General features: G+C 31.0%; 1 protein-coding gene across 6 annotated transcripts in view; it reads left to right on the forward strand.

The window, feature by feature from the left end:
* Window positions 1-20,768, forward strand: part of LOC107065572 (zwei Ig domain protein zig-8) — a 285,070-nt gene that overhangs the window by 119,930 nt on the left and 144,372 nt on the right. The window contains exon 1 of one of the 6 annotated variants that reach the window (XM_015319417.2): window positions 12,232-12,249. The exons of the other annotated variants lie outside the window; for them this stretch is intronic. The gene's annotated coding sequence lies outside the window, so the exon portion shown is untranslated. Of the gene's footprint in view, window positions 1-12,231; window positions 12,250-20,768 lie in introns of those variants that run through there. 6 annotated transcript variants of the gene reach the window in all.

Consider the following 20,768-nt stretch of genomic DNA (forward strand, 5'->3'; position numbering starts at 1 on the left):
GAGACGTGTGAATTATTTGGAACAATGAAATGATTTATGAAGTTGAAGTTGAATATTTTTTCAGTCATGTTCAGTCATGATAATGCTTAAAAGTGAATCAAACTTTGTCTATAGTTGAGTTTTAATTAGTTAGTAGTCTTAGAAAATTAGATTTACTTATTTTGTTTGTTGTTTCGTAGACTTTCTGAGTACTTAGTCGACGCAGCCTATTGTTATTATTTCTTACGGACTAGTTTAGCATAGTTCTATGTATCCAGATGTATACATATGTTCACACGCACACCTGACGTGTACATACACTTACGTTATATTAGTCGCGTGCCAGCTGCATCCTAGAAGCATCGTCTATAAAACTGCACAGTGTATGCGCGAAACGAGCTAGCTTGACATTAAAACGCGCTACTTTCCACGCATTACAACAGGATTTTCAAGAATTTTAAGAGATTAGGTCGGCCATCTTTAATCTCAGACCGTAATTTTACTTTCAATAATGAACATGATTCTTTTTTTACTATTGTAATAAAGTCTTCTAATAAAAAGTGTATCACCAAGTTGAAAATAATATCGTTAATACATTTGTATTAAAAAAAAAAAAAAAAAAAACAATTTTCTATTACCGTAATAGTGGAAACAATGTATTGATAAATTAATAGTTTTATTTGTCTTGAAAATCATATCCAAGCTTACGCACGTAGTTTATAGTTTCACCAATATAGTCGCTTTACAACTTTATAACTTACGATAATGCTTTATACTCGAACTCGTTTGAGATATCGATTTACTTGCGTCGCGTCACTCGACATCTCCTTTAATTATCCAAAATTATCTAGCATCGATCTATCCGAGGGAAACATTTTTAGTCTCTTGCATAATGTGCTAATCCAACTTAGACTAATTAATTATTATCTATTTTACGTTTTGGATGCTTGCCAATATATGCCTAACATTCCTTATTCTACCATGTATGCGTTCGTCGGAGAAATAATCATTAAATATATTAAACTAACATATATTAAATAATTGTATTGAATTGAATAATATTTCGTATAATAAAATCTAACCGATGTAAAAAAAACATTTTCTATTGATAACTTTTAAAACTTGTCGATGATTAATAAGTTTCTGTTGAATTTCGAAAGTCACATGCACGCGTACACGAATGCATCCACGCACACTTATATATACGAATAGAAGATTGGTTGAGAATATGTACATTCGTTAGCGGGAATATATACAAATTAATTCCCATCATTCAGAGACAGCCATACTCCATCATACTATCGACGTTTCGAGGATAATGTACCTTTGGAATGTCTCGTGTTGATATTGCATAAACTCTCTCTCTCTCTCTATTTAGTACCATAATTGACATATACATATAATCCTGAGATCGTAACTCGAAACAGATCTTGCATGATTCAATCTCTTATTAGATTCCTATCCTTCTATCTTTCTCTACCTCATCGTCTTATCCTCCCTATTTCTACGATCTAGCAAGTCAATTTTGCAAACGTATAGATGTAACTAATTGTGAGTACAGGAACTTGACTAAATAATGTTAGGATGTATGATCATTTATGTCAAGTAATTCGCTTCGTTAATTATCGAGCTATTCGGAAGCATGCAATGTTCTGGAAAAATCAAATGGCAAAGGTTAATAATATAATCATCAAGAATAATTCATATTTCAAATATATATAATTATAATCGAATGTAAATTTTCTATCAAATTGTTGATATTTTTTAATTTCATTTAATTAATTCTCGACTATCTTACTTGAAAATAAAAATAAAAAAATAAAATTAACCAAACGTAACGTCATTTGTTTTTTTTATTCGTCGTACATTTATATAGATATTTAAAATCGTAATAATAATTAATAATTAATGATAGATTTACTTGAGGTGATAAGGATAAATATCTAAGTTAAATAATCCAAGTTGAAATTCTCTGAAGCATCAGCGATCGATCGTCCTATGTACAAACAAGTTTAGGCGAATATACCGGCTGTCAATTGCACGTTTAAGTGGATAATTAATCGTCGTTGCATCGAGCACAGTTATGTAACTAATACGGCATAAGCTATATGATACATAGAACGAAATTTCTATCGTACATTGGAAAAGGATTAATAGAACAAATTGTTTGCGTCCAGTCGTTTAAATGTGTTTAAGCAAACATAGAAATACTTAAACATTCCCATCGAATGATTAAATTCATGAGTCCTTATTAAACTGCATCGTGATATTAATTATTGCTAACGATTATAATTAAATATTGAATATTTCTAATATTCTGTAAATGAAACGGTATTATCATAGACACGATACCTCAGGATAATAAATACATTTATTAATTTTTATTTATTTGGTTGAATATAAAATAACGCAAAATTGGAACACAAGTTTTTTTTTGTCTGATAGAAAATCTTTTTCACTAAATTAATATTAATTTTGTAGCTTACATTAATTATTGACTTATCTTATAAGTATTTTATGATAGTTCAATCGATTTAAATACTATACATACTATGAACGTAGATTTTTGTAAGATATCGAAGAGCGACCTAGTTTTACTGGCTATATCTTGTTGAATACTCGTTAAAACTACACTAAAACGTCGAAATCCCATGGCAGCTGCTATCGCTCACTGTTACGTTGTTTATCGAAACTTTATTGGTACGTTCGAACGGACGAACAGGCTCAAACTACGTGCTGTACTTTACACGTGGAAAAACTTTTGATAAAGGGGCAAAACCCTAGTTTAAACGTACCTTTTTTTTTCTTTTTTTATCAAAACAAGGGGAAAACCCTGGGCTATCGTAAAATAATCTTTTATCTAATTTTTGTATACTGTTTAAATCTTTTGGTTTTTTTTTCTTAGAAATGTTCAAAGTTGAGAATATTTTTCAAATATCATTAAAATACAAATAATGATTATATGTATTTATTTATTTATGATATATATGAAGATTGATAATAAAAAAGATAAAAACAAATTTAAATTCTTCTTGATTCATTGTACACTTGTCATAAATCATTAAGTGTATCTCATAGATCCTCTTAACTTCCTTCAATGACTATATCCGTGACTGTCCCGTTTGTGCGGTTATTCGCGCGTATGCGTATGCATGGGGAATACGGATATGCTCGGAGATACGCGCTCGTGTCATGTGTGCATAATATAACTGCAGTAGAGACGCAACACAATCCTGGAGCATGAAACCGCAGCAATGCGGCAAAACTCGAAGAGACCTTTCTACCTATACACACGCATACACGCACACACACACATATATATATATATATATATATATATATATATATATATATTCATATATATTATATTCTATATAATGATATTTAACAAAATATACCTTGAACCTGAATATTTGTTTCCCTTTTCCTCTTTTACAATGCACATTATATTTATTTACACGTAATATAAATAATTAAAAGTTTATATTTCATTATAATTCTCCGGTTGAAATTAGTGTTTGTTGTTTCTATCTTGTCAATGTGTACTTATATACACAAGTACATAGCAAATATATACGTATATATATTTGCTGTATTACTCGAAAATTGTTTGTTACCAGTTGACATGGCAAGTGCATTGGGATTTCTCTCGATTAGTAGCAGACCAGCACGGACATCGACCTGACAACAAAATTGTTCTAACCTCCTTCGAAGCGTGACGTACATATGATCGAACGTGGTTATGGTCACAGGGTAGATTATATGTCGATGACGATGATGTTTCCAGAATATGTACCTGTGTACCTACATATATATTGAATAAATGTACATATATATATATACAAATATGTATACATAGATATATATACATATAAGATATACATATGTATATGTTATTTTTTTAGGATCATATTCGAGAACTCGTCGCTTCATCGATCGATTGAAAAAACGAAATATGTCGGCTGACTTTTTCCAGGTTTTCTTTTCCTCTCTTTCTCTCTCTCTCTCTCTCTCTCTCTCTTTCTCTCTCTTTCGATGTTGCTATCTCTTCACTTCGGGAAGCAATTTTTAGGTAAGGAGATGGAATTTTTAGAGAAGCTTCTGATCGCGACTTCGAGCCGATAAAATATGTAAATACATAGAAAGAAATGTGTTCCTCGTGTCGTAGGTAGGTACATATGTTTCGGTCTTTGTAGAAATGGTTTTCAATGGGAAAGCGTTTTGTCGCGACCGTACAACAAATTCCTTTAGTATACGTCTTATAAGCTCGATTGCTTGCTTTCACGTATTGGTACCATAGACGCTTATATATTGTATAACAAGATTTTCTATTTATATATTTTGAAAATGCGAAAAGCATCATCAATTCTTTTTTTCTCTTTTCATACATATAATCCATTTCATTCGAAAAATATTTTTTTACAAGCCTTTTTTATAACAAACGATCAGTTTAATACACATCATCTATCTTTTTCTAATTTAATCTTTTGTCTCTTATAGATTACATTCCAACTTATTCATGATATACTGCTCTAATTATTTAGCATTTATTATTTACGTAATACGTTTGCGATCAATCCATCATTAGCGATACAAATTAAGCTTCAAATATGTTTCGATATTCTCAATATATCTATATCGAGCGAGTTAAATCGTTTACTGTTTATTGGTGCATTTGTAACGTTTGCCGGGTAATCGTATCGCAAAGACTTTGATCTGCTTTCTATCTCTAAATAATTAAGCGTAAGTACGTTTTGTATATCAGTAAGATAGAAATCGTTATTAAGTTACAAGCTAAATTTACCAATTATTATAAGCTAAACTCATTTTTAAGCTCTTGTAAGTGAAATAAACACGAATGGTGTATGTTCATACACCATTTGTCATGAAATAATCTTCACTTTCCGTACTGTGAACGCGCATTCTCAAATGTTTGACTATAAGTACTTAATCTTCCTAACTTCCACGTTGTAAAGGCAGAAGAAGGAGGTATTACAGAAAAAGACAAGAATTTAATTATTAATAATTAAAGATATACTCTGTTATTCAATTATGATAAAGATCAGCGTGGTGTTCAATTTCTGTTAAGAGTTTAGCTGTTCTTCCTTTTAAGATCACTTCGTGTGTTTTAAACACACCCAACTGAAGCACATTTTAAAATTTGACCTGAACATGTTACTGACGTTGTGTAAAAACTTTTTAATTTTCGTAGTTTGTTTCACTTACATGAACTTAAAAACACTTCCTCTACTCCTGTCGTGCTCTAAACACAGCAAACTGAAGCATATAATTCTACATCAACCAAAACCCTCTGGGCATTGTTGAGAATGCCTGGGCAATCTTTACAATGTCCTACTCGATTGGCCAATGTTTACATTGTCCAGGCATTCTCAACAATACCTGGATTCTCAACATTAACCATAGCATATATAAATAATATATACAACTCATTACTGTTATATGAAATATTTCATGTTCTTCATTAAGAACCTCAGAAATTAGTTTCTTAAGTCAAATTATAAATGTATTCTCAAACTAGATTCTGCAGAAGATTCGGATGCTAATTTAATCTAATATCAAGATATTTTATTATTCATTTATAAAATAAATGAGATACAACAAGTTCGAATAATGAAAAATGAATTTCAACTTTTGGATTAGTTATATTATAATAATTTGTATAGCCTTGGAGATTTGAATCTAGCAACATAATAACTTTGACTTAAGGGATTAAAATTGCTGAGCATAGTAAGTTTGACTTAAGGGCTTGGAACTGTTCGGTGGTTAGAACAGTCGCCCGGAGACTCTAGAAGATCCTAGATTCGAGTTTAGCTTCAGTCAGTCGAACTACCCAAATTTTGTTACGGATTCCTTCGTAATCTGAACACAGAGATAGAACATAAAACTTTACGTTTATTTTCTTAACGTCTCTTTCTTGGTTTCCTTGATTTAACTGAAAGAAAAAAAAATAAGTTATTTCGTTCATCCAATAAATTCACTTTATCAAAAAGATAAGTTTCAATGATATAATCTAATGGAGATAGGATTGATAAAGGGCTGGTATTTTCAAATCAATAAAAGGTTTTATCTTCCATGCTGCAAGCCATCTGTCAAATTAAGCATTCCATTGATGCATTAAATTGCAAAAGCATCGACTAACATAGAGGTATTCGCATTGTAGGGGGTGAACGATAAAGGGACATGAATAGGGACGAAGTCGAGGGGTTGTTCCGCGTTCGTTCGATAGGGTAGTTCATCTCCGTTTGATTTAATCGATCTTTACCATCCAACCATCGTTATCTCATCGTATTTGTTAAAATGAAGTACTTTTCCGGGATATTTTCTATTTTTCAATACACAGATTTTATGTTCTATATAATTATTTATATTAGAAGAAACTACTTAATTTTTTATTAAGAAAACAAGACAATCGAAATATAATAATAATAATGTTATAATGATTTGATATCTCATCTTTCATGGATATAACCATAACAATACACGGAATATTACTCATACGTAACGCATATACGTTATTTCTTAAATGAGTAGAAGTCAGTTATAGAACCATTTATTTTCTTGCATCTTTAAAGCTAATACATGTTTGCTTTATAGTAATATTACTTAAAGACCTTTTTGAATCGTAGTAGAAAGGATAAAAGAAAACGAGAGAGGAAAGTCTCGATTATATCAGACAGCAAACAAATCGAATTGCAGTCGAGTCATCGTACTACCATTTTTTATCCCGAAATTTAGTCGTAAAATGAAGTATTTTTGCAAGAAAAAAGTATAAGAGAGAAAAAGAAATAAGAAAAGACGGAAAGATAAAGAGAAAGAGAGAGAGAGGGTTGCGTCAGTTCGGCGTCGTTAGAAACGAATATGTAAACAGCTGGGAGCGTCACGACGCTACTTTTCTTCCTTGATATCTGCTCATATATATTCTCAGCGACCTCTGCGTTTTATGACGCTCGCGGTAAAATTTGTCGTCTCTCTTGTCCTCTTTCTCTATCTTTCCTTATCTCTTCAGTCTCTTTTTCTCTCTCTCAGTCTATCTCTATACTATCTTTCTCTCTCTCTCTCTCGTTCTCTCTCTAGTCTCTTCGTCTTTCCACGTTAATTAGCCACGTCTCGTAAAGTCTACAAATTCGTTGGAGATTGTTGGTTCCCGAAATTCAAGCAAAACCGTATAACTCTTTTTATTAAATAATATTCTGAAATATCATTTTGAAAAATTATATATAACAAATTGTTCTATAATTATACTTATTACCGTAATAATGAAAAGATACGGAAAAAGCTATTACACTCTAAAACGTTTGTCTTTTAAGAAGATATTTATAACAAATTGTTCTTTAAATATATTGTTTAATTATTTTATCAAAGATCTATATCTTCCGAACAAAAAGTAGAAATTTGAAATCACTACTATTTTAAAAGAAAAACTCACTTATTTCTGTCATCATACTCAAATATTATCGATATAATAGAATCGATTTTTCACAAACGTAATTACCAAGTACATACGCATTTGATAAATTTTAAAAATTGATGTTCTTACTGATTAATATTTTTTTAACTTTTAATAGCAAAATAATTGTGTATACATATATATATATATATATACGGATTATAACGTGAATATAATTATTTATGTATCTCTGTAAATGTAGGATCCTCACTAACACATAACAATAGAGTATAACGTAGAAAAGAAGCAGATTACCGTGAAATTACCGTTGCTGTGCAGAGCTTCGAATCATATTTCAATTTTTCTAGCCAGGCAGGCACACAGCAAAACGTGGAACGTTACATAAATATATTATACGCCGCCATTGTGAAATATCGTTCATTCCTCATTTTTTTTCATAGCTTCGTCTTTCTTCTTCTATATTTTTTTTCTCTCTCTCTTAATCTCTCTCTCTCTCTCTCTCTCTCGCTCTTTGCACTCAATTTTCCACCTGATTTATACAGATACACAGAAACACGCATGTACATCGATTTAATGCGATAACAATGATCAATAACTCGAATTTATAGTTTCGTAATATCGACAAAATATGAAGCTACGAAAAACACTAGAGATTAGAGCTATCGAAAATTAATATCGAAAGTATACGAAACAAATATTTGAAATCAAGATGTCAATTTTAAAAAGTCGATATGTGTAATAAAAAGAAATAGAAAAAAAGATTAAAATGTGAGATTTGCATGCATTTGAAAGATTCATATCAATTTGTAGACATTTCAATCTATCCAATACAATTAACTTTTTGTATTACTCGAATCACTCGAAGCATATTTTCAAATAGACAATGAATTTCAACAACATACAAGGCTACGTAATTTCTCTGGGCACTCTTCGACGATCGAAACGTTGACATATTTACGTAAAGCTTTCTGGAGTGCAAACGAGGAACAAGCGAGAGAGAGAGAGAGAGAGAGAGAGAGAGAGAAGAAAATAGAGTGAAAGAGAAAGATGGCGGACATGAGGAAGGGGTTGTGAAACACAGGATACTCTGGATGCGTTTGCAACCGTACGTACGGTCGACTGTTTGTCGGCTAGTGAACTTGTTTGCGGTGGAAAATAGTGTTCTTTTCTTCCATCTGTTGTACCATCAGAGTCTATCGCGAACGTACATCATTAGCGCTGTCTCTTGGCTTTATTTTTTTCTCTCTTCAACTTACTCTCTTCCTTTTTTTCTCTATTTTTCTTTTAATGAAGCAGAATATGACCTTTCGTTGGTTCTTTCGCGTCACATTACAGTTTTCCCACAATACCTTTCTTTCTATCCTTTTCTTCCTTTTGTTTATCTATTCTCACACCAACTTGCTAAATCTATTTACCTTTCATATACCTATACCTATCCTTTTTCATCACCCCTACTCCTCTTTCTTTCTATCTCTCGGTTCTATAATATCCCATTAATTTTTACGTCTAACATGTGTTTCTTGTCTTGATTTTCATTTTTTATATTTTTTTTTGTTTTCTCTAGAATTTAAGAACGTATTAATAATTTTTTACTCAACGATTAAGGATTATCATCAATTTTAAATGGAAAATATTTGAGAAGATTTATATTACGTAAATTATATGAAGAAGAAAATATAAAGAAAAAGAGATAAGAGATAAGGATATGTTTTCTTAACGGACAAGAGTATTTTCATTATATTTACATTGAACGAATTCTCAGATAAATGTGTTAGTAAGTACACGTACGTTTTTTCCTTCCGGGTCAAGAGGTCCTCTTTAAAGAGAATATCCGTAAGGTCAGTCGTCGTCGGTTTTTCTTCTTCGCAAAGAAACACCGACTATCTTTTTTTTCTTCCTTATAACAAGGCGAATCGAACAGAGAAAAAGTATTCAGTCACGCGGGATTTAATTCGCAATTGTACTCGACCGAGCAGGAAACTTAACTTTTAGGTAAGGACCTCAACACGACTCGTCTAGTATTCTTTTTGTTATTTCTTCTTTCTCTCATGGTTGAAAGTGTTCGCAAGCAAGTTCAACGAAGACACTAAACTGAAATAAAAAGAAAAGGTAATAAAACATTTCAAATCTTTGAAAACGATATTTAATATCTCAAAGATTACGAATAGTTCCAAATTTGATTTTCCTATTAAATCAACTCGATCTGAGAAAATCTATGCGAATAGAAATTAGGTCAAGGTTTTTCTTCACTAACTATTTAGTTCTCTCAAGATTTCTGACTTAAAGCATGTTGTTCTCCAAAGATCAATGCTTCTAACTGGAATACCTACTTCAATGCGTATCTTCATTACCCATCTAAATTATCTCGCTAATTTCACGTGTTATCAATTCTATACGAATCAGGATCTCTCTCTTATCATTCACGAGAATTCCGAGAAGTCAATTTTGTTCTACCTATGACACCATTCTCATTTTACATCTAAACTAATTTAATAAAACAACACTGTATATCATTATCGTCCAATTTGTTTTTAATACATCGTGAAATAATATTATGTAAAATTATTAATCAAAATGAAATCGATGAAACTTTGTTATAATAGATCACATCAGCCAAATAAATAATATTCGCTCAAATTGTTCCTCAAACTTCGTCGTCAGTTATAATAATGTCGAAAATTAATTGCATTGCTTGGAGATCGACTTACATTCCCATACAATATTATAAATCACGTATGGCAGCATCCGTGTTCACATATTCCTCATTTATCTTTCTTTACCTATCTCTCTCTATCTCTCGTTCTATGTCTGTCTAGTTTTCCTCTTCATGTCCATCTTCTCTCTCTCTCTCTCTCTTTTCTATCTCCGTCTGTTCGTTGCAATGTACCAACTCATACCAAACGTGTACATACGGGTCAGTGGATACATGTACGTATTCGTAAACCTACTCAATATACATATATATATATATATATATATATATATATATATATATATATATATATATATATATATTATATTTACGTATGTGTGTATATACGTGTTGAAGGTGTACTTGCACGCAAGCTTTCGCTCGTTTCATACCGGTTTGAAGCTTAATTACATGGAGAGCCGTTCGGAAACTTCGCCAAGGCGAAACTCTGAAACTATCTGAATATCCTCTTCTACGGTAATGATGCCACTGACCCGGCCACCAACCCCTACTTCTCTCTCTCTCTCTCTCTCTCTCTCTGTTTTTCTTGTATATACCATATCGTTTACCAAAGAGATCCTAGAAACAAGAAGTGATACTACTCGATTTTACGGATGACAAAATATATATTTTCTGTAGTTTTATCAGCAAAGGATAGGATCGATGTATCTATTCTAGAACAAGTACAATACCATAATCGTTTTCCGCATCATCGATTCGCTAGATAGTACGAAATCTTCAAATTAATGACCGCAATAAAACCAGTAATAAAGATTAAATGATAATAATGTTACCTACTTCGTAAATTACTCTTAAAAAAATAAAAAAATAAAATAAATAAAACAAGGAAGGATAAATTTTTATAGATCGTAAGAAATTGATCGTTTTGATGATTGGATAAAAAACATAAAAATAAACAAGTATAAGCAAAATAAATGTTATGATATCGGTATCGATAAAAGAACGAGGGAAAGAAAGATAAAAAAAGAAAGAAAAAGAAACAGAAGAAAAGGAAGAAAATGATAGAATCTCGACCCGCATAAATAATTTGAGGAGTTAGCAAATAGGATGAAACCAACGACAACATCATGAAATCCACGCTCTATGAGTAGTGGGCTCACTACTCATCGAAATGCTTTCATCCGAATCGAAAATAATTCTGACGAAAAATCTTGAACGGAAAGCTAGACGCTTCGTAGAGAATCGGAGTCTATTGCGAGATCGAGAGGCTCGTTTCGTTGAATTTTCTTTCGTGTTGCATCTCGTTCAAGTAGCCTACCTTTCACTGGAGACCGGAAATATCGAGCCGATGAATAGTGAAAAATAACTCTGGATGATGTTAACTCTGAAGTAGCCACTCTCTGTTTATATTACATATCTATAGCGTAAAAAAGTGAGCGTGGTTTTTCGATAGAAAATTCATTTCATAAATCGTAAAATATCTTACAAGTTACGTGTTGTTAATTGGGTAGGTATCGTAAAAAAAAAAAAAAAGAAACAAAACGTATTATACGCAAACAGAAATTTATTCGATTAACAACGATAAGAAATGAAAATTATTGTAAGCGATGGAAAATATGTCTAATTAAAACAATTTAATGAACATTTACATTATTAACAAAAATATATCATTTATATTGCAATATTACACAAAGATATTCACACATATGTAAATGCAGTATGTTAATGAAAGGGAATAGCGACGTTAAAATGATGTTGGAAGGATGAAATGGTTGGAGGGATGGAAGGGTGGGGATTCCAAACGAATTAACGTAACGAATGACCTAACAACGATCTCCGTCAGTATCCCAAGCATCCTTTCGCGCGTTAATAATCTAATAGGACGATGAATGTAAATGTTGATGATGCATACGTTGCTGCTACTGTCTGTTTAATGCTGGTGTAACGATGAAATTACGTTTATCGCCCGTTGGCAGATTAATGCGGCGAGACATTACCACGTTCCTATTCGTCCTGCTACATAAAAGCTTTTCCAACGACGATTTAGAGTTAAATAATTCGATTAATTATGTTTTAAAATTAAAAAAAAAGAAAATTTTTTCATTTTTAACACATTATTTTAATTTTTTTTTGTTACAGGTAAACTTGGACATTATTATCCTCCAAATGTCAATAACTTGAATTTGTCGTAAGTAAAATTTCCAAATATAAAAAAGAAAAAGAAGTTAATTAAACGAAATTTTTAATATTAACAATTTTATTAATGAAAATGAATATTCTGATATATTCGTAGATAAATTCCTAATTATGTGATAATTAGTTAATTAAATTCACAAGCGAAATGTATTATTCACTAATGAACTCCAATCTTTTGCGAGCTTATTTAATTTCATTAATGTTCACGTTAAAAGCTTTATATTATAGGAACCTTTAAAAAAACAAAACGACATGTTTGACAAAACAACAATTGGTACAATCCTTGGTTAAAATGTTTCGGAATGAATAGGCATAAAAATAATAGAACAAAAAATGATACTAATGTATTTAAATATATTGGATAAATTTGAAATCAACCAAGTAAACTAGTTCTGATATTGAATTTACAAGGATGATAGTATTGGTCGTCTAGCACGTTAGAATAGGCACAGTTGGCATTCTCGATGTTGTATTATGGAAGCAACGCCACATAACGCCTTGTTATTAGTATTCAGTTTGTTTCATGGTAGCAGATGCAGTTAACCTGTGCCACGAACAGGCAACGCGCGTTATGGCCTTTCCGTGTCCTCGATGATATTTCACGATTTCCTTGACTATCTTTCTCTTTATATGTATCTCTCTCTATTTTTCTTTCTCTTTCTCTAATTCACCCATCGGTCATTCTCCATTCGTCTCTCTCTTTTTCAAAGCAAACGACTATTCGACCAGCATAAATAATTATTCTTATAAAACAAAAATAGAGAGAGAAAATTATCACTTATTTCAGTTTGCTTTCAAATTTATATGAAATTATCATTTGATGCGCTGTAGAATGATAAATTATTTGATTAATGATACAAAGTTGAAATATAATGCCTTGCTCTACGTATCATTAATGATACTGATTAATGAAACGCAAACTCATATGAACTTTGCGAGATGTTTTATTTATTGGTTATTAACTTTGATAGATTTTTCAATTAGATAAATAGGAATAATAATTTGAAAAAATATGAATAAATATTAAATAGGAAAAATTTTATTTGAAAAATATAATCCTTTAAATATATCTCTTTCTTTTACTATCTCTTTGAATCGAGTACTCTTTAAATATATAAAATGGTTTATTTTATTAATACATCATTTATAAGAGTACTTATTGAACGAACACATTTGGAAATACATTAATTTTCCATACTATTCCGATCCTGGGCTTTTACCTAAAGCATAGAAGATGCGTCAGGTGTTAGAGCAGCTATTATTACTGACCATCTCCCTAAACGCATGCAATATATATTTCCTTTCTAATCGAACTGATAATCAATTAGAAATGTTGGCTCTTAAGTAAGCGATTATTGAAAATTGATTGCAATTTAATACAGAAATATCATAAATATATTTACTAATCGATAATACTATTTTTTCAAGAATTTTTTCTTATCTATATTATAATATTGATTGATTTAATCTGTGACATTGATTGGACTACTTTTAATTCAATATTAATAGACTACCTTTTTATAATCCTTGGTAAAGTACTTTTATTTCCATAATACACTTGTTTGCACCTGGTTTCCTTAATCCGCTTAGAATTTAATTTATAATTCATTCGTAAGAACGTTAAAAGGATTTTGTTAAAATATAATAGAATAAATTGTTTGATTTCTATTCAAGATTTATAGAAATCTTAACGTTTGTTTTAACATTGCTGGAATTTTTATTAGAATATATTATTCGTTTCAATTATTTCATCATTCTAGAGATTTTTAATAATCTCCAGCAATATTTTCGTAATTCATCTTCTCAATTTATGTATTTATTACATTTTTGTGTTATTAGATTTTTATTAAGATCAACGCGAGATGAAATGAAAAAATGTGATTAAAATTTTTATTGGATTTTCATTTCATCAATAGTAGTAACTTATTTTACGGAAGAACGTAAATTATTCTTTATAAATGCTAACTCCGACTAAAAAAGAAAAAAAGAGAGAAAGAAATATAGAAAACGAGTCGTTATAAACGACGCGGGAACGGTAACGTAGCCATAAAATGTAACGAAGTGGTTAATTATGTTGATTTACGTAGGCACGAGCTAGAGTTTTATTGTAAGTTCACGGCACAGATTTTATCCTGTTTCCTTTTCATCTTTAAACCTTGATCGTCGTTGCATGGTCACTGACATGTATTTTCTAGATAATTATAAATAATCACATAAATGATCTTTATGAGAAAAAACATTATAGGAAAATTAATTTATGATTTATAGCACACTTTTTTTTCTCTAAAACATAATTTTCAAACTAAGATAAATTTCTCCTTTTATTCGATTTAAATTTACAAATACAATTCCTTCCTCCCACCATCTTCCTGTCCGATTGCAAAATATAATATGCAGACGATATACACCCTTATTATATTTTTATATTTATTTATTATATAAATATTTGTTAATTTTTTTGTATAAATAATTTATCAAATTCGTTGATAATATTTCAAAAATATAAATCAATAAGCATATCAAATGTAATAGTATACTCGTTAATTGATTCATTTATTTTTTCAAAGATATACATTGTAATGTTATGTTGGTGTATCTTTGATGAAGTGAAGCCACACAATTTAGATGGACCACTTGTTTGTTCAAGGAACAAGCAAGCAAAGAAGCGAGTGAGTGAGCGAGCGAGCGTACATGAACGCTTCAGGAAAGCTTTGCTGAATTTCGCAACATCCGCTCTTATTCCAGTCTGTTTTCCTTTCTGATTGGAAGCGGTACTCTTCGTTATCAATCCTCGTTTTCTCGACTCTCACCCCTTCCTCGCGATCCGTTAATCCGCTTGACCGCTCGGCTGAGTCGCAGCTTCAACTAAAAATTCCTTCTATTTCTCCTCCCACCTGTCTCTCTCTTTCTCTCTCTGTTTCTTTTTGTCTCTTTCTCATCCTCTTTCGTTCTTTCTCTTGACCGAACTTCATTCATTGCCACGAGTTCAGGCCAAAGAGAATCCGTAATATCGCTTCTCCGATGAAACTCCCTTTCAATTTGCCCGATCTACCCGCCGTATTTCGTTCACGCTCCGTAAAACTTCAATGTCCACGTCGAAAGATCGAGCATCGAAAAACGAACGGCTGACTCGCTTTTGCCACTCCGCATAGGATACGCTTTACTCGAGGAAAACAGAATTTATCTTCTTTATTTTTCCTTTTCGCACTTTTTTCTTTTTTTCTTTTGTATTTTCTTATTTTTCCAAAGAAAAATATCTTCGGCAAATCTTGTCACTTGTGTTATTACTTTACGATTGTGTGATTACAGTAAAAGATCATCAATTTCTTAAAATATATATAGTTATTTTCTGACATGTCTCAATTCGAAAGAAAATAAAATAAAGAAAAATATGAATTATTGACAATTTAATGAAATAAAATAAAAATCGATAAATCAATTGTAATAAAGAATTTTTTCTAAATAGCATCGAATCGTGTTAGAATCACTGTTAAGTACATCCATTTACCTAAAATACTTTCAAAGGATTGACAAAGAGGAATCACGTAAGCGTGTCTTGATCCTAAAGAGAAGAGGGAATTCCAATGGTGTTGTAAAAGCTTTTGAAAGGGCTTAGAAATCTCACGGCAGTTGCGTCATACTACGTTTGCTTTAACCTCTGCTTTTAACCGAGCAGGGTCACGTGATTTGATCATTAGATCGAGCTCCAGGTAGCCAGAAGCAAATTAGAAAGCGAGGTAATTGCAGACCGTTTGCACGCCACCGGTAACTGACCGAAATGCTAGTAACAATCCCTGTGCCAAGAGAGAGAGTTGCATGGGGCCCGTGTGCTCGGAAACACTAGCGTTCTCGCCCCTGTTCTCGATTTACTCTCGCTATTAAACCAGCCCCGGTGTCCGGCGTCGACACCAGCCTTGTTTTACTAGCTTTGTAGACGACTGAAAGGGAAGAGACACTACCAAAGGAAAACAATATTTCATTTGTCCGACAACCAAACTTTACCAACTATTCTATTCTCATTTATTTATATATTCTGCCAATTTTATCTTTAATTTATTGCAAATACCTTTCACATACAATTATGATTAATACATTTTAGATGTAGAATAAAAATGTTCAAATTGTCCTATTGAATTCATTTAATAACTCTTGGGAATAAGTGGAAAATTTTATATTTTGTCCCAGATTTAAATTTAAGTTGATTAATACAACCTTATTTCAAGTTTTTATCATATTTTAAAAATATATTTCTCTAATATCATTTTTTTAATACCCTCATGTTATTTCATTTCTGCAACAAAATATAATCGTGGTTTCTATAAACATTTTGAAATTTAATATCTCGAAAAGTTATTACATTTTTTTACATTTCATATTTTCGAATGCATTAGCAGAATTTGTTAAATAATCATAATTTATTTTTAAGGAATTTTCTTTTTAATCTTACAACAAAAGCAAAAAGTTTATCACGATTCGAGTGCCATGCTTATTTGCTAACGTAAAACTCGTGGAAACATTTTAGACTCATCTAGACTTCTTGAAACTATATCAGTGAAAAGAAAATTGGAACGAGCAATTGACTCTCTCCCTCTCTCTCTCTCTCTCTTTCTTTCTTTCTTTCTCTATCTCTCTTTCTCTCTCTTTCATAAATCTTTATGAAAGCTTAGAAAAGTCGTAGGTACTCCTCTGTTCGTACTACTTAAAACTCTATAGCAACTTATTTCTTCTTACAAAATTCTTACTTTTCTCCAAGAGAAATTCTTTCTCCTCTCTTCTTCTTCCTCTTCCTCTTCTTCTCATTCTCTCGTCCCTTCTCTCTATTTTATAGACTTTCATAGAATACTAGTTCGAGTATTTCACCATTCTGCCAAACAGAAGTAAAAATCACTCGTCTTTTTTAGATTCGGACGAGAAATATAGAAAATGGTACAAAGAAACAAGACTGTAGTGATGACAAAAGAATAGAAAAAAAGAACAAACAAAAAAAAAAGAAAAGAGAAACGACCAATCGCTCGTCATTGAAAAGAAAACGTTGGAGAAAAGTAACATTCTTTCTTCGTGGCGTTGATATTTCACGTAGGTAGATATTTACGTATGTTCTACTTGGCAAAATATATATATATATTTACGTTCTCGAAGCTTTTTCCCTTTTATCTATTCGCAAACGAAAACGAAAAAATATCGCTAAAGCATCCCAAATCCATTCGATTTATTTCGATACATTTGTCGAGCCTAGTACCTACGTAATATGGGATATTGTATATCACTTTCTCATAGAATTCTCAACCTATCATTCACATTGTATCTCTTTTCCATTTATATTATAACTTAGATAATATAATATTTTTCTGTGCAAATATAGAAAAAGAAAACACAAAATTGTATGAGTAACAGCAATTTAAAACGACCGATCAAAGATAAGAATAATATTATATATTCAGATAATTATGTTATCGCTCTTGAAAATAGTAGATACTATCTAACTAAGTCATCGAAGCAACTTTGAGGTTTACATTGCACTCGATCGGTATCGGAAGCCCTTTCGATAACGTTCGAATAATGCCCACATCGATAAGACATGGAAAGTGCTGACATTCTTAGGAAGCCTATGAGATGTATTCATCTTGATTCAATTCGATTCTTTCAGTTATTTAATAAATAGTTCATGCCAGTTGTTACATATGAATTATTAAAAAGAAAAAATTAATAGAAATTAATATTTAAAAATTCATATTTTATTGAAACTGTTGCATTGAAAGTAAGTAGATATGTAATACATTTTGAAAACAGTTTCCATTGGGTCAAAATTTATATAACTGGAATTGTGTTTCAAATTTGTTTGAATATTACATAAGTGTCTCGTTCATAGATATCTTATAACGAGTGAGAAAGAAAGATGGAAAATTTTAAAGTTTGAGCAGTAGAAGAAGAAGTAGAAGTAGAAGTAGAAGTAGAAGTAGAAGTAAAAAAAGAAAAAAGAAGCACAAAAGGACCATCTCGTCGATGTCGATATCTCACGTAACATTTTTGGCGCTAGGAGTCAGGGAGGAGAAGAGGAGAAGGGAGAAGAGAGGGAAAAAAGGGAGATGACAGAGAAACGTCGTAAAATTTGAGAGCAACCATCCAATTCCGTTAAAAGAGATTCAGATGCTGCATTTCTCGGTATCTTCTTTCTTTGAAATAAGCATTTCGACCCCACACAGTATTGGATAAAAGAAAAGGGAAATAAAAGAACGGAAACTCTTTTCAATCTTCTTTGTGAAATGTTATAAATTAAAATATTAAATTGAGGAAAAAAGGTAAGAGAAAATTTTCTAAAAAAAATAATCGATAATCTTATAAGGACATGATTTTTTATACGATTTTTTATATCCTTTGACCTATAAGATGGTCAGTTATTGTTCAGGGTATGAAACTTTTAGATAGAATTGATCTTTACTTATTTAGACATGAAACTTATTCAATTAGGATTTTATGATACTGCAGGAAGTATCCGTAAGATCATTGATAAGAATTTTAAATCGTTTAGTTGTAATGTTAACTAAAATGTAAATGTACAATAATCTGAAAAGGTTAAGAAACGTTAATTTGATACTGAATGATGAAACAGGAAACGTCAATTAATAGGATAGAATAGAAAATTAATTTGATTAGAAAATAATTTGTTATTCAAACGAAGCAGTAAGTAGTTAATTAGAAATAAATATTACGAGTTGGCTATCCTTTCATTCAAACGGTCTGTTAATTCAGAATTATACTTCGTCTCAATGGTAAATTAGCAGCATTCAGTAAAGGTATAAAAGAATATGACAGATGTATTTATTTTAAGTTGATTTTCAAATTATAATCGATTTTACAAAATATAATATAATAATTTATTAATTAACTAACAGTGTTTTATACAGGATATAGTATACACTGAGTTAGTAATTAATCATAAACTTATCAACTAATTAGTTTTTAATTAAATGATGTTTTTTTTCATTGCTTTTCTTAATCCTTTTCCATCTTCTCAAGCCCATCACATTGGAAGGTTTTATCTAAAAATACAGGAATTGTTTCTAATTGAATAAAAATATGAACACCTGCGAATCTGATAGGTTTAACATTCAATAAGGAGTCTATTGTATTATAAAGCGAAGTTCGGATGACGCAAATACCTAAGGATTTAACCAAAGGTATTTGCATAAACAGAGAAATTGTAGATCTTCTGAATTGTTAATTCCAAGGGTCTTAGGTAAGATATTCAAATATTCGAACAGATGGAAATAAATTTACACTGGACGTAAAAATACCATATATCATACAATTATGAATTTATTTGGTAACTTAACGTTCACCGATGTTAATTTGGTTTCTTTTTCTTTCATTCTTTCATTCTTTCGCGAAACTTAAGAAAGAAAAAAAAGGAAAGATATAAAATATCAGAAACAATGAAAAATTGTATTCTTTCACGATACCAGCAAAGTCTCTCTCAAGTTCTTTGGAAAATTTTCGAAGATTCGCATTCTCCGTGAACTTCCTGCCGCCTTACGACATCCTTAAATATTTCTTCTCGAAGCATGGAGAGTTAAAAAAAAAAAAGAAAGAAAGAAAGAAAAAAGAGAAAGAGAGCTTAGAGCATTTGTTCGACACACTCTTGCAAAGAACATATCTATATTTCGTAAAGAGTATAACGTGTGAAACTTCGACTTCGTGCAAAAAAAAAAAAAAGAAAGAAAGAGAGATGCGAAGAGAAGTCTTCGGACTCTTCTTCTACTATCATCTTCGTCGAATAAAAATAAAAGATATTTTTGTTGATACTAGTCGATCGAAATCCTGTGCCAATTTTATTCCATCTACAAGAGAAAGCGGTCTTTTCTTAAATTAATTTTATTATTGAACTTTGACATCGTTTCACCAAACGATACGAATATTTCTTGATAGCAAACTATACCTTTAATCCAATTTTATATTTTTTTATACATGATATTTATCTAATATGGTTTTACTTCATATAAATAAATTTAATAAGCTATATAAATGTAACATTAACAAATAATGGTATATCAAAATAAACGAATATCATGATAGAATTAATTAATCATTATTCAAAAAGGAATTGTCTTACACGCGTGAAAACGTTTTCACGAGAATGAAGTGTCGGGTAGAACATTTTTCAAGAAAACAAAGAGAATAAGAAAAAAAAACCTTGAAACACTCGGTCCAACTTTCTACGCGGCTGACCCATTCTTTACTCTACTACTAGTAATATATGTATACATAGTAGTAATGTAGTAGTAGTAATAATAGTAGTAGTAGGAATAAAAGTAGTAGTAGAGTAGCTGTTTTTCTTTTTCTTACGTCCTGAATTTTCTTCTTTCTTTCTTTCTTTCTTTCTTTCTTCCTTTATCTTTTTTCTTTTCTTCTTCGTAACTCTCTATTTCACTCTCTTTCCCTGAAACACTCGACCACAACGATACGTACACCGTATCGCAAGAGAAATCCCAGACTTACAACATTTAAATTCAC

Source organism: Polistes dominula, unplaced genomic scaffold (assembly GCF_049000335.1).
Source record: "Polistes dominula isolate Pdom_NZ unplaced genomic scaffold, Pdom_raw_medaka contig_24, whole genome shotgun sequence".
Taxonomy (NCBI): domain Eukaryota; kingdom Metazoa; phylum Arthropoda; class Insecta; order Hymenoptera; family Vespidae; genus Polistes; species Polistes dominula.